Source organism: Martes martes (assembly GCF_963455335.1).
Source record: "Martes martes genome assembly, chromosome: 3".
Taxonomy (NCBI): domain Eukaryota; kingdom Metazoa; phylum Chordata; class Mammalia; order Carnivora; family Mustelidae; genus Martes; species Martes martes.
The window spans coordinates 107,689,118-107,716,988 of record NC_137890.1 but is presented as its reverse complement, the minus strand read 5'-3'; the positions used below and the strand labels follow the sequence as shown (position 1 = coordinate 107,716,988).

At 37.4% G+C, this 27,871-nt stretch overlaps 1 protein-coding gene and 1 pseudogene across 2 annotated transcripts in view; one reads left to right on the top strand and one right to left on the bottom strand.

Annotated features, from left to right (window-relative positions):
* LRP1B (LDL receptor related protein 1B) overlaps positions 1-27,871 on the top strand; it is a gene marked incomplete at both ends in the record, with an annotated part of 1,929,835 nt that overhangs the window by 995,148 nt on the left and 906,816 nt on the right. The gene's annotated exons all lie outside the window — the stretch shown is intronic.
* LOC308340520 (large ribosomal subunit protein eL8-like) lies at positions 24,645-25,460 on the bottom strand (annotated as a pseudogene). Its single transcript has one exon. The product of its transcript is annotated as a large ribosomal subunit protein eL8-like (transcript).

Here is a 27,871-nt window from a genome sequence, read left to right as displayed (position 1 = left end):
GTTCACTGTAATCCTACTCTACTAATGGTTTTTATTAAGAATGGATGCTGTACTTGTTTCATTGTGTTGTGGCCAGAAAATAAACATGCAATATCTCAGTCTTTTTGTACTTGTTGAGGCCTGATTTGTGACCTAGTATGTGATCTCTTCTGGAGAATGCCCCATGTGCACTTGAAAAGAATGGGTATTTTGCTGTTGTAGGATGAAATGTTCTGAGTACATCTGTTAATTCCATCCAGTCTAGTATGTCATTCAAAGCCATTGTCTCCTTGTCAATTTTCTGCTTACATGGTCTGTCCATTGCTGTGAGTGGGTTGTCTCTTACTATCACTTTATTATAATCAATGAGTTATTTTATGTTTGTATTAATTTTTTTATATATTTGATGTTGCCAAGTCAGGTGCATAAATATTTACAATTGTTGGATCTTCTTGTTGAATAGACCCCTTTATTATGATATGGTGCCCTTCTTATCTTTTGTTACAGTCTTTAGTTTACAGTCTATTTTGTGTGATACAAGTATTGCTACTCTGGCTTTCTTTTAGGGTCCATTAGCATGATGAATTGTTCTGTATCCCCTCACTCTCAATCTGCAGCTGTCTTTAGGTCTAAAATGAGTCTTTTGTAGGCAGCATAGATGGATCTTCTTTTATCCATTCTGACACTCTATGTCTTTGGAATGGGGCATTTAGTCCATTTACATTCAGAGTATTTGTTGTTAGATATGAATTTAGTGCCATTTATTACTTGTTTTGTCATTTTTTTCTGGAGATTTTCTCTGCTTCTTCTAGACTGTGTCACTTCTACTCCCCCCTGGTCAAAGAGTCCCCTTTAATATTTCTTACAGGACTGGCTTAGTGATCATGAATTCCTTTAGTTTTTGTTTATCTTGGAAACTATCTCTCCTTCTATTCTGAATGACAGGATTCCTGGATGGAGTATTCTTGGCTGCATATTTTTCCTATTCAGCATGTTGAATACATCATGTCACTTTCTTCTTGCCTGCCATTTTCTGTGGAGAGATCTGCAGCTAACCTTATTTGTCTTCCCTTGTAAGTTAAGGACTTTCTGTCTTGCTTCTGTTAGGATTTTTTCTTTATCTCTATATTTTGCAAATTTAACTATGATATATCTTGGTGTTGGCCTGTGTTTGTTGATTTTGATGGAAGCTCTCTGTGCCTCCTGGATTTGGATGTCTATTTCCTTCCCCAGATTAGGGAACTATTCAGCTATACCTTCTATCTCTGTTTCCTTCTCTTCTTCTTCTGGGACTCCTGTGATACAAATGTTATTATATTTTATGGAGTTGCTGAGTTCCCTAACTCTATATTCATGATTCAATATGTTTACTTCCCTCTTCTTTTCTGCTTCATTATTTTCAATAATTTTATTTTCTATATCACTTATTTATTCCTCTGTTTCTTCCATCCTTATGGTCATTACCTCCAGGTGATTTTGCCTCTGTTATAGAATTTTTTATTTCAGCCTGACTAGTTTTTTGGTCTTTTATCTCTGTGGTAAGGGACTCCTTGATGTCTTTTATGCTTTTCTCAAGCCCAGCTAGTGTCCTTATGATTGTTGCTTTAAATTCTGGATCAAGCATATTACTTAAAATTCTTTCAATTTAATCCCTGGCCATGACCTTTTTTTGCTCTTTCTTTTAGAACAAATTCCTCCATCTTGGCGTTTTATCTAGGTCTCTGTCTTCCTCTGTGTGTTAGGAAAGCCCGTTATGTTTCCTGTTCCTGAAAATAATGGCTTTATAAAATGAAGAGACCATATACTGTTGGGGGTCTGGTGCTGTAGGAAGTGTCTCTGGTGTATGCTGTGCACACTCTGCTTCTAAGTTTTGGTTGCTCCTTCCCAGTCAGTCTTCTGCAGAGTTTCTCTTTGCCTGTCATAGGTAGTGGTTGAATGTTAGCCAGAGTGTGGGATTTTTAATTAGGTGTGCTATAGTCTTCTTGTTGGAAGAGACCTGATGCTATTTCTACTAGAGATGAAGCTTTGCAGAACTCTACGGCCAGTAAACAGGGTGTGTGTCTGTGTGTGTTTGGGGGAGGGCTATGGCTGTTCTGATCTTCTGAGGGAGGGTCCTGCCGCCTGGTTTTCAGGCACACTTTCCTTAGAAAAGCAGCATTTGCAGAGCATGGGGAGGCAGGGCTTGGTGTAAGCTGTTTGGGCCACCACTGTTGGTGTTGAGCTGCTTACAGAAGTTAGTTTGTGCTGAGTGGTGAGGAAAAGAAACAGTACCAGCACCTGCTCTTGTTCTGGAGAGGAGAGTTTGTACTCTCTGCTGTCTAGAAAGCCCTCCCAGAAGAGCAAACAATCTCCCCTTATGTGTTTCAGGCTTCCCTCACATTGCTGCCTTTACACTGTCTGTGTCTGGCCATCTGCCCATCCAGTAGTGGAATGCACCTATAGTCTGTCCCATGCAGGCTGAATGAGTTTCAAAACTCCAAAATTTAGGGAGTTGGCATGATCCTCTCAGGGAGGGTCTTGCCACACTGGGACTGATGCTAATTTGTCCTAGAAGGGTAGTCACACCAAAGTGCAAGGGGAAGGATTTTGGAGAAAAGCACAGCAAAGTGTCAGTATGCAGGTTAGCTGCCTCCTACAGGTGTCTCTGAAATTTGTTGAGGTGCACCTGCCGGCTCTTCTGTCTCAGAGAAGTAATTCCATACCTCCTAGATGCACTCTGAGAAGGGGAAACTCAGGGGCTCCTCAAATCCTGCTACCTGCTACCAGTCGATCTGCCATCCTCCACAGGAGAACTGCAGCATCTCCTGGGCTCCATACCAGGTATGCCATGGACCTCTGAAACACTAGTCTTTGAGCCCCACTGGTGATAAAAACTCATAAAAATCAGCCCTTCTCCTGTTACTAGTCAAATGCTTTGGGGAGTGTTTTCCTTGTGTGATCCCCTGTGCACTGCTGTCTTTCTCACCTCTTTCCATGACCAGGACTCCCTCCCTTTCCCGGCACCAGAAACTTCTTCCCCAAATTACATCTCTGCACTTTCTATCTTCCACTATGTGGCTTCTTCTCTCCCTCTCATTGTGCACTTTGTTCTGTCAGTCCTTGGTGATTTCTTAGGTATTCAGAATGATTTGTTATTTATTTAGCTGTGTTCAAGGGAGGAAGCAAGCCTAAGGTCCTCTTACTACTTCACCATCTAGCTCCTCCTCTAACTTTTATACTTTCTTTCATGTTATTGCATGTTATATTTGAGGTTAAGGTTTTTTTTTCAATAGGTGCGATTATAGTTTTCTTCAAATTTATAAATATTTTAGGGCATTATTTATTTTTTATGCTCCCACTGTCCTGAAGGACACCAATTACCCATATTTTGAACCATGTGCAGTTATCCCTTAGCTCATTTTTTCCAGTTTTCCCCTTTTTGTGTTCTTTTTCTTCTGCGTGTTTTATTTTTAATAAATTATATCATGTCTTCAAATTCATTATTTTTTTATTCTACCATGTCTAATCTTCCATTGATACCAACTAGAGTATTTTCCATCTGAAATATTATAGTATTTAGCTCTAAAAGTTTGATTTGGGGCACCTGGGTAACACAGTCAGTTGAGTGTCTGACTCTTGGTTTTGGTTCAGATCTAATCTTAGGGTTGTGAGATCAAGTCCTGTGGTGGGCTCTGCTCAGCAGTCTCTTCAGATTTCTCTCTCTCTCTCTCTCTCTCTCTCCCCCTTTGCCCCTCCCACCCCCCTGCACTCTGTCTCCCTCAAATAAATATTTAAAAATAAGTAAATAAAAGTTTGGTTTGTGTCTAAGGCTTTCTTTCTTTCTTTCTTTCTTTTTTTATTTGTCAGAGACAGAGAGAAAGAGAGAGTGAGAGCAAGAGCACAGGGGGAGCAGCAGGCAGAGGGAGAAGTAGGCACCCAGTTGAGCAAGGAGCTTAATGCAAGACTCAATCCCACAACCCCAGGATCATGACCTAAGCTAAAGGCAGACACTTAACTGACTGAGCCATCTAGGCATCCCTGATTTGTGTCTTAAAGATAGTTTTATGTCTCTTCTTAACTCCTCTAATTCTAATATTTGTGTCAGTTCTGGGTCACATTTGATTGAATGATTATTCTTCTCACTATGAGTCATGTTTTCCCTGCCTACTAATTTTGATTGGATGCCAGGCATCGTGAATTTTACTTTGTTGTTTGTCAAATATTTTTGTGGTCCCATAAGTTTTTTTGTTCTTTGTTCTGAGATACAGGTGACTACTTGAAAATAGTTTGATCCTTTTGGTTCTTACACTTATCATTGTTGGTTAAGTCAGAAGAAATGTTCATTTTCAGCTAATTATTCCCAACTATGGAGGCAAGATATTCTAAAGTACTCTATTGAAATTCTATGAATTATGAGTTTCCAGTCTGGCTGGTGAGAACGGATATTATTTCTGACCCTCTATAAGCACATGCAATGCTTCCTCTACTCTTTTTGGATGATTCTTTACCAGGTTTTGATTAATTTCCTCACGTGTGTATACTATGCTAAGGGCTTGAAGAGAACTCTCTGAAGATCTGTGGAGCTCTCTGTGCACCTCCCTCTTCTTTGGAACTCTACCTTGTTCTTCCTAGACACAGTCTTTCTCTTCAAGAAGTCTGCCGGGCTCTACCTTAGTTTTCCCTTCCTGCACTATCACCCAGAAACACTTTAATGTCAGGAGCTGGGACAAAAATAGAGCTGTTGTCATTTGCTTCTCATTTCTGAGTGATCACTGTATTTTATTACCTGATGTTCATTTAACAAAACAAAACAAAACACAGTTTTGTATATTTTGCCAATTTTTTATTTTTTTTTTGTTTCAAGAAAACAAATAAATTTAGTTTTTGTTAGTTTACCTTGGCTAGAAGTGGAAGTATTATTCAAATTTTAAAAGATCTTATAACTTAGTTTATAACCCTCATCTCTAGCTATCAACAAAAGTATACACCCTATTTTCTGAGAAAACTTTTCAAACGTAGATGTTAGAAGGATTTAATTAAATTCTTCAACAATCTAAGAAACTTTCAGATGGGCCGTTCTTTGTAGGATTAAAACATATATATTTTTGGGCACCTGGGTGACTCAGTGGGTTAAAGCCTCTGCCTTCGGCTCAGGTCATGATCCCAGGGTTCTGGGATTGAGCCCCACATTGGGCTCTCTGCTCAGCAGGAAGCCTGCTTCCTCCTCTCTCTCTGCCTGCCTCTCTGCCTACTTGTGATCTCCATCTGTCAAATAAATAAATAAAATCTTTAAAAAAAAAAAAATATATATATATATATATATATATATATATATATTTTTTTTTTTAATCTGGGCCCCAGATTGAAATTGTAGTCCAAATACAGAGTTTTGAACTTAAGAATTTCCAGGAATCTTTAAGTGGAGTTCTATTTAATATTTTGTATTTTCTATTTCTGTGGCATTTATCTATCAGTTTGTTGTGGGGAAAACTAGGGGCTTGACATCAACACTTAACATTAGTCTCAAAATTTCTCACATTTACCTTAGCTCTTTTGTGTTTCTTCTGAAAGTATGGAGAAGAAAATATGCACTCAAACTCCTCAGATTTTACAGGTTGTAATTATGACGGAACTTGTAAAAGAAATTGCAAAAAGCAGAGTTGCTCATTCCAACTCATAATCCAGTTAGCTTATTCTACTGTTCTCCAAGGCAATCAAATCCTTTTTAGAAACTTATTTCAGTCTTTGAAAATAATGGTTTTAATTATTTAAAACTTCCCATATGATTCTTTACATTAGGTAATGGATCTGTTATAAGAATTAGATATCACAATAGTGTTGGGTTTCTCAACCTTGTAACTATTGGCATTTTAAGCCAGATAATTCTTTGATTTGGGGATCCTGTGGATCATTGGATGTTTAACACCAGCATCGGTATGATCTATGCCCTAGCTTCTAGTAGAATACCTTTCTCCCTCAGATTGTGACAAGCAAAATTGTTTCTATATATTCCCAAATATCCTGGGGGAAGGAAGAGGAGACACAAAATTGCCTCTGATGGGCAAGCATTGCTATAGTGTAACACACCTAATAGAATGCAAATATCAGTAACCCCTAAAACTATTCCTAAAAAGGCAGCCACAAATATAAAATGGCTACAATTACAAATAGACCAATAAGTATAAAGTATAAAAGGCTAGTTACTTTACTATCACATAGAGGGCTAGGGAAAGTGGAAATACAATATACTAAAACTTAGATGCAACAAAAGGACTTCTAATGGAAATTCATAGTAATTCATGCCTACATTAAAAAATCTAAATCCATCTAACTTTACACATAAAAGAACTAGAATAAGAAAAAAACTAAGCCTAAAGTTAGTAGAAGATAGGAAATAACAGAGATTAGAGCAGACACATAAGAAATCAGGACCAAAAAGACAATAAAATGGTCAATGACACAAGAAGGTATTTTTATTTTTTTAAGATAAACCATATAAACAAAACTTTAGCTAATGTTACGGGAGAGAAAAAGGGAGAGAGAGAGAGAGAGAGAGGATGCAAATAAAATTAAATATGAAAGAGGAGACATTATAACTACTACCACAGAAATACAAAGGATCAGAAGAAACTATTATGAATTATGCCAAAACAAAACAAAACAAATGCAAGGAAAGATAACCACGTGTATATTAAGATAAAGGGCACTTAAAAAAAAAAAAGATAAAGTGCACTGGCTATAATTACTGCTAAACATTCAAAGATACAAATATAAAATCCCAATTTTTGCAGTGAAAGTAAATTCCTTGAGTTAACATTTAATGTTAACCAAGCAAAATAATTATATTACTATTTAACTTTAGTCGATAAAAGTTTTAAAGATCTACAGCCACTGGGGGAGAAAAATATATTTTTTTCTAACTAAAAACAAAAACACAACTTTTTATCATTTTTTAGAATGAATACAGCCTAGTATTTAAAAGTTGAATAAACTTTTAATGCCATTTATGAAATTTTATATGTGCTTTCTTACTGATAATTTCATGTAGACAAAAAATATCTGTTTTGCTCACTGAATGTCCATTGCCTTTTCTTCTGACAACAATCACCAAATTTTCTTTTTGATAAAAACATACCTCCACACAATATAGATCTGGGTGGAGATGACCTTAATCCCGTTTTCTCCAGAATTTACTTGGGTAACTCTAATCTAATTTAATCAGAATATTCTAATATCCTATATACAATGGCTTAGGCAAAAGTATGGTTCAATTAAGTCAATGATTTTGAAGGCTCATTTGGGAAAAAAAAATATTATTACTAATGCTTTTATGTGCCAAGAATTCTTTCAAGAGGTTTGACTAGATTAAGTAATCATTCAAAAATCCTAGGTGGTAGAAACTGGTTTTCTTTCTTTCTTTTTTTTTTTAAAGATTTTATTTATTTATTTGACACAGAGAGAGATCACAAATAGACAGAGAGAAGGAAGCAGGCCCCCCGCTGAGCAGAGAGCCCTGATGTGGGATGATCCCAAGACCCTGAGATCATGAACTGAACTGAAGCCAGAGGATTTAACCCACTGAGCCACCCAGGCGCCCCGAAACTGGTTTTCTTAAAGATGAAGAAGTTAAGGACGTTTTGTGGGGGTACCTGGCTGGCTCAACTGGAAGAGTGAGCAACTGTTGGTCTCCGGATCTTGAGTTTGAGTCCCACATTGGGTGTAAAGATTACTAAAATAAAGAAAGAAAGATACTTACAAAAAGAAGTTAAGGTACCTTAGTTATTTATGAAGCTAAACTCATAATAGGTCAGAGTGGGTCTGAATCTAGACAAACTGGGCTCACTACTGTGATAATACCTTAAAAACTATGTAATGCTGGAACAGTTGGGGGAAAATCCCTCTCTTTTCTTTGGATATGGAAATTAGGGGAAAAGCGTGGAACTGCCAGAAGCCAAGATGAGGAATCTGAGAATGAAGTCAATACAGAGGAAACAGAAAAGAATAAAGCAGAGAAAAGGAGAGTGGACCCCAGGTTCTTCCCAACAATATAATAGCAGCTTCTGTGTTTAGTTGTACAAGAACCCAGATCTAACTCTGGAATTTTAGTGAGCGAGCCAATACATTCTCAATCATTTTATTTCACGTCATCCCATTTCACGCTGGTGATTCAGCACTTGAAACCAGAGGTTTTGTTTTTGTTTTTAGTTTTTTAAAATTTATTTATTTGACACAGAGAGAGAGACAGTGAGAGAGAGAACACAGTGGGAGAGGGAGAAGCAGGCTCCCCGCAGAGCAGGAAGCCCAACGTGGGGCTCAATCCCAGGACACTGAGATCATGACCTAAGCTAAATACAGACGCTTAACGACTGAACCACCCAGGTGCCTGAAACCAGAGTTTTGCTGAATATATCAAATAAAATTTTCCCTTAGTTTTGGAAGGCCTTGATTAAGTATTGGATTATTTCTTGTGAGTGCTCTTTTGCTCAGTGGTTAAACATAAATTCCTCGTTTTCTTGCATTCATTCTGTTTCTTATACCACTAACAAATATCCCTCTATGAATATCAGAGACATCTTTTCAACTGTGTGGACATGACTGACCTCATTTTTTTTTTTTTTTTATATCTGGAACCTAGGTGTTCTGCTTATTATTTTAAACGATGGACTTTCCTTCTTCTGCCTACCTGACCAGCTGCAAATCTAAACACTTTATGAGACTTGAGAAGGCTTTATTTTCTCTACATAAACTCTTACTCAGTAAAGAACATGGGAACAATCTTAATAAGTGGGTATACAAATAGAATGTAGTCTTCTTTTTTATTATTATTATTGGAAGACTTTAAAATACAGAATAAACTTGAGAACACCATTAAAATCACTTATTCCAAAAGAAGGATTAGTTTCAATGACCTGGGCTTTTGTTATCAGTTATCAGATCCAAAGTGATATTTGAAAATTTAATGGTATCTAGATTGAGCCACTATTTGTTAGGACTTATTGGTAGTACCCAATTAGGGTGTCCCATTCTTTGTTTGTTTAGGTTAATATGTAAATATTATTTGTATATACGCATTGTATCTGTGTGTGTATGTTTATATATGTGTATGTGTGTATATATATGTGTGTGTATCCATGCTTGTGGTTTTTTGAGAATTATTTCTAGGTACTACATCTTATAAATTTGTAAAAATCCATTTAATGCAAAGTAATTGTTAGATATGACACAGTATTATAGCAGTATTTATCTAATAAAATATCTCTTTGGATATTTTCCAGGTACAGTAAGTAAAGGCTTAGGTTCAGGACTTGAAACTTGGGTTGAAATCCCCACATTGTTCCTTATTAGTTGTTGCTGCACAAAATATTTTTATGTGTACCATATATTTTTAAAAGTTGAAGGACCAAGACATTTAGCTTTTCCTTTTTCTTCTTCTTCTTCTTTTTACTTCAATAAATATTTCAATATTAAAGTAGGCAGTTCCTGGAAGTTCTTACATCTTGCCTACAAGAAGCAAAACTTCAAATCTTATCGAGGGATCAGAAATTCTGGTAAGATGGTTGGCACTTCTAAGTCCAGGAAGTGCCATGTTCTCTGGACAGTATTCCAGGAATGATGACACATATGCAGCAGTTCTGAGAATCTCCAGAGATGTGGGCACTCTTCTCCCCTCTGTAACTAACATATAACCTAATTTCCTAATGCTAAGTGTATCAGGCTGATGTGCCTTAGACCTTTTGCTTGAGTCTTTAAAACTGAATTTGACAAAGTATTTGAAATTTTAACAATGGGGAGGACATTCAATGACAGAGAAATAGACAGGCTATCCAATAAGTCTCATTTCATATGGTTTTAAAGCTGGTCTAATTTAATATTCATAATAGATTATTTTTTTAAAACAGTGAAAAAGTGCTAATTTTGTTAGCATCATTATTTAGACATTTTGTAGTGTCTCATAATTCAATATTCTCTGCTTTCAGCTAGAAGGAAAAAAGTAGCCATAGAACAGAATAGCAGGGGGTGCCTGGGTGGCTCAGTGGGTTGAAGCCTCTGCCTTCTGCTCAGGTCATGATCCCGGGGTCTTCGGATCCAGCCCCGCATTGGGCTCTCTGCTCAGTGGGGAGCCTGCTTCCTCCTCTCTGCCTGCGTCTCTGCCTACTTGTGATCTCTGTCAAATAAATAAATAAAATCTTAAAAAAAAAAAAAAAGAACTGAATAGCAGGTATCAATGCAATTTGCATTTTGTTTTAATTCATAGATGTATATGAAATTTTCCATAATTGTGCCACATACATCTTCTTTAATTTGTCTTTGATAGAAGTTCTCCTACTCTGAAATACCGAATCAAGTTTATGATTTAACCTATATATCTTCCCTTTATCTAATTGGCAGTTTTGGGGGCATTAAGAAGTGAATTGGGGGAAATCAGAATAGGGGGAGATGAACCATGAGAGACTGTGGACTCTGAGAAACAAACTGAGGATTTTAGAGGGGAGGGTGATGGAGGGATGTGTGAGCCTGGTGGTGGATATAAAGGAGGGTATGTATTGCATTGAGTACTGGGTGTGGTATACAAACAATGAATTTTGCAACACTGAAAAAATAAAATCAAAAAATAATAACAAAAAGAAATTATATAGATGATTATTTGGTGGATGTCTGCAAACAAACACATTTTTCTTAACTAATTTAATATTAGATCAGGTATTTTTTTTAATTTTTAATTTTTTATTTATTTTAATAAACATATAATGTGTTTTTATCCCAAGGGGTACAGGTCTGTGAATCGCCAGGTTTACACATTTCACAGCACTCATCATAGCACATACCCTCCCCAATGTCCATATCCCCACCACCCTCTCCCATCCCCCCTCCCCCGAGCAACCCTCAGTCTGTTTTTTGAGATTGAGTCTTTATGGTTTGTCTCCCTCCCAATCCCATCTTTTCATTTTTTCTTTTCCTACTTCCCCCTAGCCCCCCCACATTGCATCTCGACTTCCTCATATCAGAGAGATCATATGATAGTTGTCTTTCTCTGATTGACTTATTTTGCTAAGCATAATACCCTCTAGTTCTATCCCCGTCGTCGCAAATGGCAAGATTTCATATCTTTTGATGGCTGCATAGTATTCCATTGTTTATATACACCACATCTTCTTTATCCATTCATCTGTTGATGGACATCTAGGTTTTTTCCACAGTTTGGCTATTGTGGACATTGCTGCTATAAACATTCGGGTGCACGTGCCCCTTCGGACCACCATGCTTGTATCTTTAGGATATATACCCAGTAGTGCAATCGCTGGGTCATAGGGTAGCTCTATTTTCAGTTTTTTGAGGAACATCCACACTGTTTTCCAGAGTGGTTGCACCAGCTTGCATTCCCACCAGCAGTGTAGGAGGGTTCCCCTCTCTCCGCATCCTCGCCAGCATCTGTCATTTCTTGACTTGTTAATTTTAGCCATTCTGACTGGTGTGAGGTGGTATCTCATTGTGGTTTTGATTTGTATTTCCCTGATGCCGAGTGATGTGGAGCACTTTTTCATGTGTCTGTTGGCCATCTGGATGTCTTCTTTGCAGAAATGTCTGTTCATGTCCTCTGCCCATTTCTTGACTGGATTGTTTGTTCTTTGGGTGTTGAGTTTGGTAAGCTCTTTATAGATTTTGAATACTAGTCCTTTATCTGATATGTCGTTTGCAAATATCTTCTCCCATTCTGTCAGTTGTCTTTTGGTTTTGTTAACTGTTTCCTTTGCTGTGCAAAAGCTTTTGATCTTGATGAAATCCCAATAGTTCATTTTTGCCCTTGCTTCTGTTGCCTTTGGCGATGTTCCTAGGAAGAAGTTGCTGCGGTTGAGGTCAAAGAGGTTGCTGCCTGCATTCTCCTCAAGGATTTTGATGGATTCCTTTCTCACATTGAGGTCCTTCATCCATTTTGAGTCTATTTTTGTGTGTAGTGTAAGGAAATAATCCAATTTCATTTTTTTGCATGTGGCTGTCCAAATTTCCCAGCACCATTTGTTGAAGAGGCTGTCTTTTTTCCATTGGACATTCCTTCCTGCTTTGTCGAAGATTAGTTGACCATAGAGTTGAGGGTCTATTTCTGGGCTCTCTATTCTGTTCCATTGATCTATATGTCTGTTTTTGTGCCAGTACCATACTGTCTTGATGATGACAGCTTTGTAATAGAGCTTGAAGTCTGGAATTGTGATGCCACCAACTTTGGCTTTCTTTTTCAATATTCCTTTGGCTATTGAAGGTCTTTTCTGGTTCCATATAAATTTTAAGATTATTTGTTCTATTTCTTCAAAAAAAAATGGATGGGATTTTGATAGGGATTGCATTAAATGTGTAGATTGCTTTAGGTAGAATAGACATTTTCACAATATTTGTTCTTCCAATCCATGAGCATGGAATATTTTTCCATTTCTTTGTGTCTTCCTCAATTTCTTTCATGAGTACTTTATAGTTTTCTGAGTATAGATTCTTTGTCTCTTTGGTTAGATTTATTCCTAGGTATCTTATGGTTTTGGGTGCGATTGTAAATGGGACTGACTCCTCAATTTCTCTTTCTTCTGTCTTGTTATTAGTGTAAAGAAATGCAACCGATTTCTGTGCATTGACTTTATATACTGACACGTTACTGAATTCCTGTACAAGTTCTAGCAGTTTTGGAGTGGAGCCTTTTGGGTTTTCCACATATAGTATCATATCATCTGCAAAGAGTGATAGTTTGACTTCTTCTTTGCCGATTTGGATGCCTTTAATTTCTTTTTGTTGTCTGATTGCTGAGGCTAGGACTTCTAGTACGATGTTAAACAGCAATGGTGATAATGGGCATCCTTGCCGTGTTCCTGACCTTAGCAGAAAAACTTTCAGTTTTTCTCCATTGAGAATGATAGTTGCAGTGGGTTTTCCATAGATGGCTTTGATACTATTGAGGTGTGTGCCGTCTATTCCTACACTTTGAATAGTTTCAATCAGGAAGGGATGCTGCACTTTGTCAAATGCTTTTTCAGCATCTATTGAGAGTATCATTTGGTTTTTATTTTTTCTTTTATTAACGTATTGTATCACGTTGATGGATTTGCGGATGTTGAACCAAACTTGCGGCCCTGGAGTACATCCCACTTGGTCGTGGTGAATAATCCTTTTAATGCACTGTTGGATCCTGTTGGCCAGTATTTTGGTGAGAATTTTCACATCTGTGTTCATCAAGGATATTGGTCTGTAATTCTCTTTTTTGGTGGGATCCTTGTCTGTTTTTGGGATCAAGGTGATGCTGGCCTCATAAAATGAGTTTGGAAGTTTTCCTTCCATTTCTATTTTTTGGAACAGTTTCAGGAGAATAGGAAATAATTCTTCTTTAAATGTTTGGTAAAATTCCCCTGGGAAGCCGTCTGGTCCTGGACTTTTGTTTGTTTGGAAATTTTTGATGACTGTTTCAATCTCCTTACTGGTTATGAGTCTGTTCAGGTTTTCTATTTCTTCCTGGTTCAGTTGTGGTAGTTTATATATCTCTAGAAATGTATCCATTTCTTCCAGGTTGTCAAATTTGTTGGCGTAGAGTTGCTTGTAGTATGTTCATATAATTGTTTGTATTTCTTTGGTGTTGGTTGTGATCTCTCCTCTTTCATTCATGATTCTATTTATTTGCATCCTTTCTCTTTACTTTTGGATAAGTCTGGCCAGGGGTTTGTCAATCTTATTAATTCTTTCAAAGAACCAACTCCTAGTTTCGTTGATTTGTTCTATTGTTTTTTTTAGTTTCTATTTCATTGATCTCTGATCTTTATGATTTCTCTTCTCCTGCTGGGTTAGGCTTTCTTTGTTGTTCTTTCTCCAGCTCCTTTAGGTGTAGGGTTAGGTTGTGTATTTGAGACCTTTCTTGTTTCTTGAGAAAGGCTTGTACCGCTATATATTTTCCTCTCAGGAGTGCCTTTGTTGTGTCCCACAGATTTTGAACTGATGTGTTTTCATTATCATTTGTTTCCATGAATTTTTTCAGTTCTTCTTTAATTTCCTGGTTGACCCATTCATTTTTTTAGAAGGATGTTGTTTAGTCTCCATGTATTTACGTTCTTTCCAAATTTCCTCTTGTGATTGAGTTCTAGCTTCAGAGCATTGTGGTCTGTAAATATGCAGGGAATGATCTCAATCTTTTGATTCTGGTTGAGACCTGATTTATGACCCAGGAATGTGGTCTATTCTGGAGAATGTTCCATGTGCACTAGAGAAGAATGTATATTCTGTTGCTTTGGGATGGAATGTTCTGAATATATCTGTGATGTCCATCTGGTCCAGTGTGTCATTTAAGGCCTTTATTTCCTTGTTGATTTTTTGCTTAGATGATCTGTCCATTTCAGTGAGGGGAGTGTTAAAGTCCCCTGCTATTATCGTATTACTGTCAATGTATTTCTTTGATTTTGTTATTAATTGGTTTATATAGTTGGCTGCTCCCCTGTTAGAGGCATAGATATTTAAGATTGTTAGGTCTTCTTGTTGGACAGACCCTTTGAGTATGATATAGTGTCCTTCGTCGTCTCTTATTATAGTCTTTGGCTTAAAATCTAATTGATCTGATATAAGGATTGCCACCCCAGCTTTCTTCTGATGTCCATTAGCATGGTACATTGTTTTCCACCCCCTCACTTTAAATCTGGAGATGACTTTGGGTCTAAAATGAATTTCTTGTAGGCAGCCTATTGATGGGTTTTGTTTTTTATCCATTCTGATACCCTGTGTCTTTTGATTGGGGCATTTAGCCCATTCACATTCAGGGTAACTATTGAGAGATACGAATTTAGTGCCATTGTATTGCCTGTAAGGTGACTGTTACTGTATATTGTCTCTGTTTCTTTCTGATCTACTACTTTTAGGGTCTCTCTTTGCTTAGAGGACCCCTTTCAATATTTCCTGTAGAGCTGGTTTGGTGTTTGCAAATTCTTTCAGCTTTTGTTTGTCCTGGAAGCTCTTTATCTCTCCTTCTATTTTCAATGATAGCCTAGCCGGATATAGTATTCTTGGCTGCATGTTTTTCTCGTTTAGTGCTCTGAGTATATCATGCCAGTTCTTTTTGGCCTGCCAGGTCTCTGTGGATAGGTCCGCTGCCCATCTAATGTTTTTATCCTTCTATGTTACAGACTTCTTTTCCCAGGCTGCTTCACGGATTTTCTCTTTGTCACTAAGACTTGTAAGTTTTACTCTCAGGTGACGATGTGTGGACCTATTTTGATTGATTTTGAGGGGCGTTCTTAGCATCTCCTGGATTTTGATGTTTGTTCCCTTTGCCATATTAGGGAAATTCTCTCCAATAATTGTCTCCAATATACCTTCCGCTCCCCTCTCTCTTTCTTCTTCTTCTGGAATCCCAATTATTCTAATGTTGTGTCGTCTTATGGTGTCGCTTATCTCTCGAATTCTCTCCTCATGATCCAGTATTTGTTTGTCTCTCTTTTGCTCAGCTTCTTTATTCTCTGTCATTTGGTCTTCTATGTCACTAATTCTTTCTTCTGCCTCATTTATCCTGGCAGTAAGAGCTTCCATTTTTTATTGCACCTCATTAATAGCTTTTTTGATTTCAACTTGGTTAGATTTTAGTTCTTTTATTTCTCCAGAAAGGGCTTTTATCTCTCTGGAGAGGGTTTCTCTAATATCTTCTATGCCTTTTTCGAGCCTGGCTAGAACCTTGAGAATTGTCATTCTGAACTCTAGATCTGACATAGTACCAATGTCCATATTGATTAGGTCCCCATCCTTCAGTACTGCCTCTTGTTCTTTTTTTTGTGGTGAGTTTTTCCATCTTGTCATTTTGTCCAGATAAGATTTGCTTTGTCCTCCTCTAGAATTCCGATGTTCTTGGTGAGTGAAGTTGGTCTTTGCTGGGTTTCATGTTGATCTTCTGCGGGAGGGGCCTGTTGTAGTGATTCTCAAGTGTCTTTGCTGCAAGTGAAATTGCACCGCCCTTGCCAGGGGCCGGGCTAAGTAGTACACTTGAGTTTGCTTTCGGGAGCTTTTGTTCCCTGAGTGCTTTCCATAGAGTTCCAGAGGATGGGAATGAAGATGGCGGCCTCCCAGTCTCCGGCCCGGAGGAGCCGAGAGCTTGGAGTCCCGCTCCTCAGTGCACCCTCAGAGAAAAGCGCCCAACCACCCTGCCTCCCTGGCCTGCGGTCGCGCCTGGAGGAAAGCAGTCAATTGCTGGCACTTGGAGAAAAGCGCCTGGTCGCTTCCGTCTCCGTGGCCTCTGGCCGCACTCCATGCCCACCCAGCCTGCTACCGGCACAAGGTAACCCCGGGCTGAGGGCTCACTCCTTGGCTTTGTCACTGTAGCCAGCTTCCCTGCTCTAATACCTGCGAGATCTGCGGCACTCAGACACCCCCGGTCCTTCTGTGACCGTGCAGGACCTGGGGTTATGCTGACCCCGCCTGGGCTTCCCCCCGGTTTAGTCTCTGGAGCGATGTCCCTCTGTGGAGCAGACTTTTAAAAGTCCCAATTTTGTGCTCCATTGCTCCACCGCTTGCTGAGAGCCGGCCCCTTCCCCCGCCATCTGTCTTCCCGTGGCTTTGGATTCACTTCTCTACAGGTCCTACCTTTCAGAAAGTGATCAATTTTCTGTTTCTAGAATTGTTGCTCTTCTTCTCTTCGATTTCCCATTGGATTTGTAGGTGTTCACAATGGTTAGATAAGCTATCTAGCTGATCTCCTGCTACCCGATGTTGTATCAGCCTGCTACTTCTCCGTCATCTTGACTCCTCCCTCATGATCAGGTATATTTTTGCTCATCATTTTATATCCTGTATCCCACTATGTGTATTGTGTGACACATAGTAAAAACTTAATAAATTGCTTTGAATAAATGAATGATAGTAAGTAGATATTAAAATGGAAAGGAAAATAAAATTGAAAGTCCTTGCTTTTAAATAAATGAAGCTCTCTTTTAAAACTTTTTAAAAAAGATTTTATTTATTTATTTGAGAGAGAGAGAGAGCACATAAGTGGGCTGGAGGGGCCAAAGGAGAGGGAGAAGCAGACTCGCAACTGAGCAGGGAGCCTGACTTGGTCTCAGTCCCAGGTTCTTAAGATTATGAACTGAGTTGAAGTCAGACATTTAACCAACTGAGCCACCCAGTTGCCCCTGAAGTTCTCTTTTAAAGATGAGGAAATTCAGGATAGAAAAGACTTTCTTTTATATAAATTCATTTCTACTTTGTTAAAGCGCATTAATAGTATGCAATTTAAGAATCTGAGACATTTATATGCAGGATAAAAGGAAACAGTAAAGTACTGTTCAAAATCATTACAATCAAGACTTGTCAAGTTCCTTAAGGCCATAAATTTTTACCTATAACCTATTTTATTCTACTTTCTAGTTCAACCTCTTTTGAACCCTCAGCAACACCCCTGCACACAGACACACCACAAATTTGCCAAGTATCTAACCATATGCATGAAGCTTTGTAGATATTTAAATACAGTGTATGTGCTTTTATATTTTAAAACATTACCTAAGGAAATTTTTGTGAGGCTTTATAGTTCCATTTGATCTTAACTCTATTAGTAATAATTAATACAGTCCATTCTCCATTATCTGCACAATTTGTATGCAGTAGTAATGAATCATACAAAACCTAATTCAGAAATCATTTTTATTTGTATGTGGAAAGTATATGTGATGTTTTTGGAGTAAATTTCCCTCCTTAATTATGTTTTGCTTAGGGTAATTAGTTTGCATTCCCTGAGCACATCAATTGACAGTGGGGGGAAATACAGCCCAGAAGTATTCTGGGAAAATGCTTTAAAATATTGCAGCTGAGCAACATGTAGACACTCAATACTTGTGTATGACCTGGGAAAATTCCAAGGAGTCTAGTACTGTCTAGAGTATGATTCAATCTTGGTGATCAAATCATGTTCCTCAAAAATAACGGCATACATTTCTAATTTAACTCAGTTAATTTGCTCTCACCATGCCAGTTTTATAAAAGAGATCCATTAAACTAGATAGCTTAATGAAGGGAACTTAACAGCAAATGGACATTCAGTTTATTGTTAATTCAATCTGGTGGTTCATGTCTCTGTGTGTACTTAGATCATTACATTACTTTAAATTTATTTTAATTTCTCCCTATAATAGTATATCCTTTTTGTTTGTTATTTCACTACTTTGAGTCATAGCTAAAACTCACCCTTTCACAGGAATTGTATGGAAAAATCATTCCTGGAGCACTCTTGGTGCTCAATCATTATGTTTTAGATACTAAAAGGAAACAAATTCTAAGGACAACTGCACTGAACAGGTAAAATGCAGTTTTATTCTTTAGTGTTTCTATGTAGCAAATGTATCTCTGCTGTGTGCTAATAAGTACATATTTTCATTAATTTTTAAAGGACTTAGTAGGATCATATTAATAAGAGCAATAAGAGGATTCTACTAAAATGTGTAATTCTTTGTATATTACTTTTTTTCTACTAATCTCTCCCTTCAAAGAGACTCTCTCTCTGCCTCCCTTTCTCTCTCACTCTCTCTCTCTCTCTTTCCTTTCTCTCAACTTTTTTACATTAGGTGAGTATTTGAAATCCAATCTTCACTTTCTTTAATTTGGAGTATCAAAACATATTGATTGTAGCTAGTGATAATATTTGTGTTTTAATGTTAAAATTTCTAATTTGAAATTAATATCCTTGAGATGCTGCAGGGACAATATACAACCTTGTATTTATGAAATGCGGTTTCTTTAACAATAGTTTACATGAATGCTAATAACCCATACAGCAAAGACATAATAGTTAATGAAATGCAATAATATAGAATGTGAATACAAATGCGAGTATCAGAGACCCTGGCCCATGATAGATTCATAATAATATTTCTTCTACTTTTTTTTTTAAGATTTTATTTGTTTGTTTGACAGAGATCACAAGTAGGCAGAAAAGCAGGCAGAGAGAAGGAGAAGCAGGCTTCCTGCTGAGCAGAGGTTCCAATGTGGGTCTCGATCCCAGGTCCCTGAGATCATGACCTGAGCCAAAGGCAGAGCCTCTGAGCCACCCAGGCACCCCTCTTGGTTGTTTTATATTGGTGTTATGATGACTCCTATTTTCCTAAAGGCAAATAGCTATCTGTACATTCTATTTTCAAGGTACTGTACACTTTATTTTACTTTGTTGAGGAAAATAAAATGTTTTCCTCTCCAAGTTAATGAATTTGTGCTAGACCTGGTAAATTCTCTATGGAACAGATAAGGCTCCAAAGAGAAGCCTATGTTTAATCTGAGCTTGAAAGAACTATTGTAAATTAATCAGGTCTTTTTAGAAAAAGATTTTATTTATTTATTTATTTATTTATTTGAGAGAGAGAGAGAGAGAATGAATGGGATGGGGAGGAGCAAGATGGAAAGGGAGGAAGAAATAATCTCAAGAAGACTCCATGCCAAGGCTGGTGCTGGACTCAGGGCTGGATTTCATGACTGTGAGATGACAACCTGAGCTATAACCAAGAGTCAGATGCTTCAGCTACTGAGCCACCCGGGTACCCCTCAAAGACTTTGAATGAAAGCTATAGAATTGTATTTCATTTTCAAAGATGATTTTGATTGCACATGAATAATGGTTTCTGGGTGACTCAATCGTTAAGGGTCTGCCTTTGGCTCAGGTCATGATCTCAGGGTCCTGGAATCGAGTCCCACATCAGGCTCCCTGCTCAGCAGAGAGCCTGCTTTTCCCCCTCCTACTCCCCCTGCTTGTGTTCTATCTCTCTGTCTCTCTCTCTCTCTCTCTCTGTCAAATAAATAAATAAAATCTTTAAAAAAATGGTTTCTAGGGGCGCCTGGGTGGCTCAGTGGGTTAAGGCCTCTGCCTTCGGCTCGGGTCGTGATCCCAGGGTCCTGCGATCGAGCCCTGCATTGGAACCTCTGCTCAGCAGGGAGCCTGCTTCCCCCCCTCTCTCTGCCTGCCTCTCTGCCTACTTGCGATCTCTGCCTGTCAAATTAAAAAACAAAAACAAAAACAAAAACAAACAAACAAACAAACAAACATGGTTTCTAATAGTAAAAACTTGAAGTGGGGAAACCTGGCTGTAATCTCTGGCTTCATTCCAACTGAGGCAGATAGGGGAAGCCAGTGTAGATGAGAAGAGGAGGATAGCTTGAACAGTATTAAGTCAGTAGAACCAGCAGGACAAGATGACTACTGTGTATTGGATGGACAGGGAAAGGGATAAGAGGAAGACTTTCTTGTTTCTTGACTGGGTGATTCACTGGATTGTGGTGTAATTACTGAAATAGGAAATAACAGTAAGAGATTTGAGTGTTTCTTTCTGGGGTGTGTGTGTGTGTGTGTGTGTGTGTGTGTTTGGGAGGACATTATGCACTCCGTTATAAATTATCGAGCTTGAGGTATTAGAGGCATCTAGATAAAATTGCCTAGTAGGCAGTTAGGAATATGGACTGGGTTTTAGAAAAGGTATCTGAATTTGAGGTTTCAACAACAGTGAAACTGTGAGTAGTTAAAACCACTAGGTATTGGTACAATTCTCCATCTATTCACTCATTAACCATGAATGCAATACACATGTAAAGAGGGCGTGTCACATATCTGTTACGGTGCTAAGGCAGTGAAGAATAAGTTATCAATGGCTTTGCAGTGAGCTTTTACACAGTAAGAAAAAAGTATTATTGAGTATTTATGGTATATTTATTATGAACCAGACAGAGTTCTACCTGCTTTAAAAACCTTGCTCCTTATAATCTTCAAAATAATCTTATGAGGTAGGTACTGTGCTCATTTTACAGTAAAAGAAATAGGAACATCGAATAGATGGAAAATTTACCTAATGTTACACATCTAGTGAATCTCCAGATCTCATCACCTTTTGAATGTTGTTTGAATCTTCTTGCTAGAATATTTCCCTAACAGAGTTTTTGTACAGGAAGGAAAATTAAAACAGATGATACCAATATATCAAAAAAACATGTAGTATTGTGAGGAGAGAAATATTGCAGGTACCCATAAAAATTGCTGCTATGGTTAAATACATTTAATTTGGAAATAACCTGAAAGAGATTCTGGAAAGAATCATTTGAAATGTGGGTTATCTATCCCAAGAGCTTTTTGCATTTTTCCTGTGGCACCAGGGACCTTCCTGTATCACTTTACTCTGGGTAGACATTCTCAGGTTTGAGGTTGATATGAAGTGATAACTGCAAACACAGGTAAATTTAATCATGAAGGCATGCTGTTGAAAATGGTTATTGGTGTAAGATCACATCAGGGTGCATTTTTTGCCTCATAGAATATGTGGAGTAATTTTGTTATTCAACATCGAATCATTATTAATTGATTGGAGGTCTTTAGTCCTGTTTTTTTTTTTTTTTTAAGATTTTATTTATTTATTTGACAGAGATCACAAGTAGGCAGAGAGGCAGGCAGAGAGAGAGAGAGAGGCAGAAGCAGGCTCCCTGCTGAGCAGAGAGCCCGATGCGGGGCTCAATCCCAGGACCCTGGGATCATGACCTGAGCTGAAGGCAGAGGCCTTAACCCACTGAGCCACCCAGGCGCCCAATCCTGTTTTGTTTTTTAATTAACAAAGTATAGTTGACATAAAATGCTATGTTAATTTCAGGTGTACAACATAGTTCTATACATCATTCAGTGCTCATCACCATAAATGTTGTCACCGTTTGCCACCATACAACACCATTACAATATTATTGACTATATTCCCCATGCTGTGCTTTTCATCTCCATGACCTATTTTCTTATAACTGGAAGTACCTCTTAATACCTTTCCCTCAACCCAGCTCCCCTCTGGCAACCACCACTTTGTTCTCTATATTTGGGAGTCTGTTTGGCCTTTAGTTATTTTGTTTATTTTATTTAGATTACACAAATGAGTGAAATTCTATGGTGTTTGTCTTTCTCTGTCTGACATATTTTTGTATTACATTTAGCATAATATCCTTTAGGTCCATCCATGTTGTCACAGATGGCAAGATTTCATTCGTTTTTATGACTGGTTAATATTATATATGTATGTATACACACACACACACTCACACACACACACACCCCTCACATCTTCTTTATTCATTCACCTATAGATGATACTTAGGTTGGTTCCATATCTTGGCTATTGTAAAGAATGCTGCAACAAACATAAGGGTGTATATATCTTTTTGAATTAGTGTTTTCATTTTTAGGTAAATACCCAGTAGAGCAATCGCTAGATCATAGTGTACTTCTATTTTTAATTTTTTGAGGAACCTCCATACTGTTTTTCATAGTGGCTGCACCGATTTGCCTTTCTTTCAACAGTGCACAGGTTTTCCTTTTCACCACATCCTCACCAAAATTTGTTATCTCTTCTCCTTTTGACTTCAGCCATCTGACAGGTGTGAGGTGATATTTCATTATACTTTTGATTTTTCATATTTTGATTTTGATTTTTGGTATTTCATTATACTTTTGCCTTTCCCTGGTGATTAGTGATATGGAACATTTTTGTTGTGTTGGCCATCTGTATGTCTTCTTTGGAAAAATGTTTACTCAGGTCCTTTGCCCATTTTTTCTTTAATGATTTATTTATTCATGTGAGAGAGAGAGAGATTGAGCAGAGGGAGGGAGGAAGAGAACCCCAAACAGACTCCCCACTGAGCAAGGTGCCTGATGCAAGGCTTGATCCGACAATGCTGAGATCATGACCTAAGTCAAATCAAGAATTGGATGCTCAGGGGCACCTGGGTGGCTCAGTGGGTTAAAGCCTCTGCTTTCGGCTCAGGTCATGATCCCAGGGTCCTGGGATCGAGCCCCGCATCAGGTCTCTGCTCTGCAGGGAGCCTGCTTCCTCCTCTCTCTCTCTGCCTGCCTCTCTGCCTACTTGTGATCTTTGTCTGTCGAATAAATAAATAAAATCTTGAAAAAAAAAAAAAAGAATTGGATGCTCAATCAACTGAGGCAGTTGGGGTGCCCAATAAGGATCCCTGTCCATTTTTAATCAGTTTATTATTTTTTTGGGGGGGTGTTGGCTTGTGTAAGTCCTTTATATATTTGGGATATTAAAGTATGGATATTGTATTGGATATATTATTTGCAAATATATTCCCCCATTAAGTGGGTTGCCTTTTTATTTTGTTGCTGGTTTCCTTTGCTGTGCCAAAGGTTTTTATTTTGATATTGTTCCAATAGTTTATTTTAGTTTTTGTTCCCTTTGCCTGAAAAGACAAATCCATAAATATATTACTAAGGCTAAGATCCAAAAGATTACTGCCTGGTTTTTTGTTTTGTTTTGTTTTGTCTTGTTTTTTAGGAGTTTTGTGGTTTCAGGTTTCTTACTTAGGTCTCTTAGTCCCTTTTGAGGTTTTTTTTATGTAAAAAGTGGTACAGTTTAATTCTTTTAGGTGTAGCTGTGCAGTTTTCTCAACATTTATTGAAAAAAAACAGTCTTTTCCTTATTGGATATTCTTGCCTCCTTTATTGAAGATTGATTGGCCATATAAGCATGAATTTATTTCTAGGCTCTCTATCCTGCTGTCATCAGTACCATGCTATTTTGATTACTATAGCTTTGTAATGTATCTTGAAATCTGGGACTGTGATACCTCCAATTTTGTTCTTTCTCAAGATTGCTTTGGCTATTTGAGGTCCTTTGTGATTTCCTACAATTTTGATGGTTATTTGTTACAGGTCTGTGAAAAATACTATTAGGAATTGCATTGAATCTACAGATTTCTTTATGTAGCACGAACCTTTTAACATTATTAATTCTTTCAGTCCATGAACATGCTACCTCTTTCCATTTGTTTGTGTCATCTTCAGTTTCTTTTATCAACATCTTATAGTTTTTGGAGCACAAGTCTTTCACCTCTTTGGTTAATTTTGTCCCTAGATATTTTGTTAATTGTGATGCAACTGTAAATGGATAATTTCTCAGATATGGGAATAGTGAGATAAAATTTATTCACTTTTTAAATTTAATATACATGTCCAAATAGTTCTCTATAGAGATTGGAACAATTAACACTTTAAAAACATTGCATGGGACTGCTTGTTTACCTATACTCATGTCAGATCTCTGTGTAAATAACTGTGATCTTTACTAATCTGCTAAGTGTAAACAGTATTAAATATAATTTTTATTTACATTCTGCTTATGATTAAAAAAAGTAGACAACCTTTCATAAGTTTAACAATCACTGCATTTGCCCATTTTTCTACTGTTGTGTTTGTTGATTTGTTCTATTAAAGTGTTAAATAAATGGGTACATGTTACATGAGTTGTAAATATTTCTCAGGCATTTGGCTGTTAATTGTGATTTTTTTTCTTTCTAAATTTGTTTTTTAAGTTCTTGAATTTATTTAAAAAATGGTCTTTCTAGTTAGTTTCAAAATAAAAACAAAGCCTCTTGATGACAATGTTATTATTTTTTAAATTATTCCATCTTTTTCTAGTACTTTAATTGATAACTTTGTATGATTAAGTTCTGTATCCATTTCCTTTAATCACTATAGCTTTAAAATAAATATTAAAAACTATTAGGTCTAGTGCATAATAATTCTGTAATCTTTTCCCAAAATGTTTATGGAATATCTTTGTTGATTATAGCTTGTTTATTTAACCAGATGAACTTTGTTATTATTTTTTTTTGGAAGAGAACTTTTTATTACATTTATGTACAGAAAATTCAACAACTCACACTTAGCCCAGTTTGGTGGCCAGTTCTTTAGCCTTTGCCTTTTCCAGCTTGGCAATGTGAGCCACCAACTTTGGACCCATGTTGTTGCTTCCCCAGTGACAATGGAACTCATCATATCTGTCATTTTAATTGGTCTTGATAGCTTCCATCAGCTAGCCAGAGCTTTTTTGTCTTCCAGGTTAAACTGTGTAAAGGTGACAGTAGCACAGGTCTCCCTGGGGACCAGACACCCCGGCCTGGCCTTCCCATTGATAATGCAACAGGGAACCATCACCTTAAGACACAGAACATGCAGGAAGACAATCAGCTTAAGAGGATCCACATCATGTGCAATCACTACCACCTGAGCTTTCTTGTTTTCCACCAAGGTGGTGACAGTATTAACTAACCCCAGCTCAAAAGACAGGTACCCTTTTAGTGGGAACATGCCCTTTGCCAGCAGCTTTCTTCTCAGCCTGGGCTAACAATCTCTGCTTCTTCTCTCGCTTGGTCTCTGGTCCATATTTGTGGGCCAGCTTAAGCAGTTGAGTAGCTATTTGACAATCCAAGACCTGGGTGAACTGGTTTATTATGGGAGGCACTTGTAGATGTTTACAGAGAATAGCTCTTTGCCACTGCAGCCAGATAGCAAGCCATCTGACAATGCTGGTGAGGTCCTTTTTGGGCTGACTTTCCTCTCCCATGCCAAAATTCTTGGGCCTTTTCTCAAACAAGGGATTGACCACCTTTTTGGCCTCTGGCTTCTTGACAACAGCAGGTGCCATGGCCACCTTCTTCTCCATAGCCTTCTTTCCTTTTGGCATCTTGAATGGCTGGAGGAGAGAGAAAGCAACTGTATGAACTTCAGAATCAGCTTTCTCCCCCTCTTAAAAATACATTTTATCATTTTCCTGTTATTATATAGTAAATTTTCTAACTTTTTATTATTTGTATATTGGAAGGATATTGCCTTTAGTAGATTAACTTTGTGTCTACTTTCTTTTTTGAATTATCTTATTTTTAAAAGATTTTAGAGTCTCTTGGATTATCTAAATATAAAAGAAAACTGAAAAAATTGTAATTTTACAGATTTATAGCCAGTGCTATGACTATTTGTTCTCTCTTTAAATTGCATTAGCGTTTACCACCCCAAAAATGTTAAATAACAGTAATGATAGTAGACATCTTTTATCTTTAATGTGAGTGTTTCCATTGTACAGTTATGAATATAGGCCTTATAGTAAGTTTTAATATCTAGCTTTACAAATTCTTCCTCAGTAAACTTTTCAAAAGATCTTTATAATTTCCTAGTTATCTATTTGTCATTCTGACCTTTGAAAAAAGTAGTATTCAATCAAATCCAATTAGTGATCTTTTTGGGGTTGCATTAAATATGTCTATTAATTTGTGAAACAATTCACTTTTAACAATAACACATTGTTTTTCTTCCTCATGATTGTTTCTCCATTTATTCAGGGGTTATTTCAAGCTACTCAATGAAACTGTGGGGAGTGTGTATGTATGTGTATGATTTGTGGCTTGCTTTGTTCTTCATCTATTCTTTCTTATAGTTGAGATACCATTGTGTTTGAGACACTCTTCATTTCTGTTTCCAATTACTTTAATGTGTAGGAAAAGTATAGACTTTGTAAATTTATCATGTTCTCAGGCATCTCTCTGAATCATCTATTAATTCAAGTATCCTTTTATGATTGCATATAAACATATTTTTATGTCTTCTTTTTCAATATTTATACTTTTAGGCACTTACTGAAGTAATTAGAAATAATAGAACATTGTTATTTTTGTAGTGGTAACAGGCATCCTTGTTTAATTCTGATTTTAATAGAAGTTGATTTTGTTCATCCATATATAATGTTGGTTATTGTATTTTGTTAAAACATCTTTATAGGCCTGTTTTGCTTATAGTCCTGTTTTGCTTCGTAATTTTTTTTTTCCCTCAAATAGCTGCTGTGTACGTGCAATGAATACAACAAATAACAATTTTTGCCTTACGGACTTTACATTCTGAAAGGAGAGGATGCAGATAATGATAATGATAGTGGTGATGATAATAATAGTAACACTCATAGAACAATAGCAACAGCAGCAGTGACAGAAACAGTAATTATATAATATGAAATAAAGTGATGATTGTTAGAGGAAAAATAATTTTGTACAGGGGGATAGAGTGTATTTGAAGGGCTGCTGTCGGTTTAAGGAAGGCCCTCAATAACAAAGTGATCTCTGAGTTAAGAACTGAAGGAAAAGAAGGAGCTAACAATGCAGTTATCAAAAACAGCCAAGACCAAGAAGTAAATCTAAGGTTCTGAAACCAGGAGAAACTTGGCATGTTTGAGGAACAGCGTGCCTGGGGAGAACAGTATGTCTAGTGTTGAGTAAATGAGGGAGAGAAAAGAATGAGCTCAGTAACATAAATTTGGAGAACAGATTAGGTAGAGCATGAATGGAATGACATCAAGAAAGAATGAATGAGAGGAAGGACATTGTTGACAATAAATTCAAATAACTATTTTTTTTAAAGATTATTTATTTATTTATTTGACAGACAGAGATTACAAGAAAGCAGAGAGGCAGGCAGAGAGAGAGGAGGAAGCAGGCTCCTTGCCGAGCAGAGAGCCCGATGCCGGGCTCGATCCCAGGACCCTGGGATCATGACCTGAGCTGAAGGCAGAGGCTCTAACCCACTGAGCCACCCAGGCGCCCCTTCAAATAACTACTTTGTGGGTTATTCCCATAATAGGGAAGGAGAAGAAAGGAGAGAAATAAAGTGTAAGCTGGAAAAAAAAATGGAGTAAAGAGAACCTACTATTTTTTTTTAAGGTGAAGAAATAGTGATATATGGACACATTGCTAGGAGAAATTCTGTGACTTGTGATGATTCAAAATGATATAGGCAAGAAATAGAGGTCCTGCTGGCGCCATGCCAGAGAGAAGACTGGGAGATAGAGGTTCCTGTGCACAATGGGGAAGTTGCACTCTCCCTGTGACAGATAGTTCAAGTATCGTAACACAAAAGTAAACTATGTGAATATAGACACAGGTAGATGAGTAGATCTGGTGGTGGTAGAAATCTACTTCAAATTGCTCCTATCTACTTATTAAAATAAGAAACTGGGAGCAAGTATAGGAAGTGAAACAATAGAAGTTTGAGACAGAGGGGTATCAAATAGAAATCTGAGGTAGTATATCTCAAATTACTTTTGGTAGAGGACTAGATTCTTTTTTT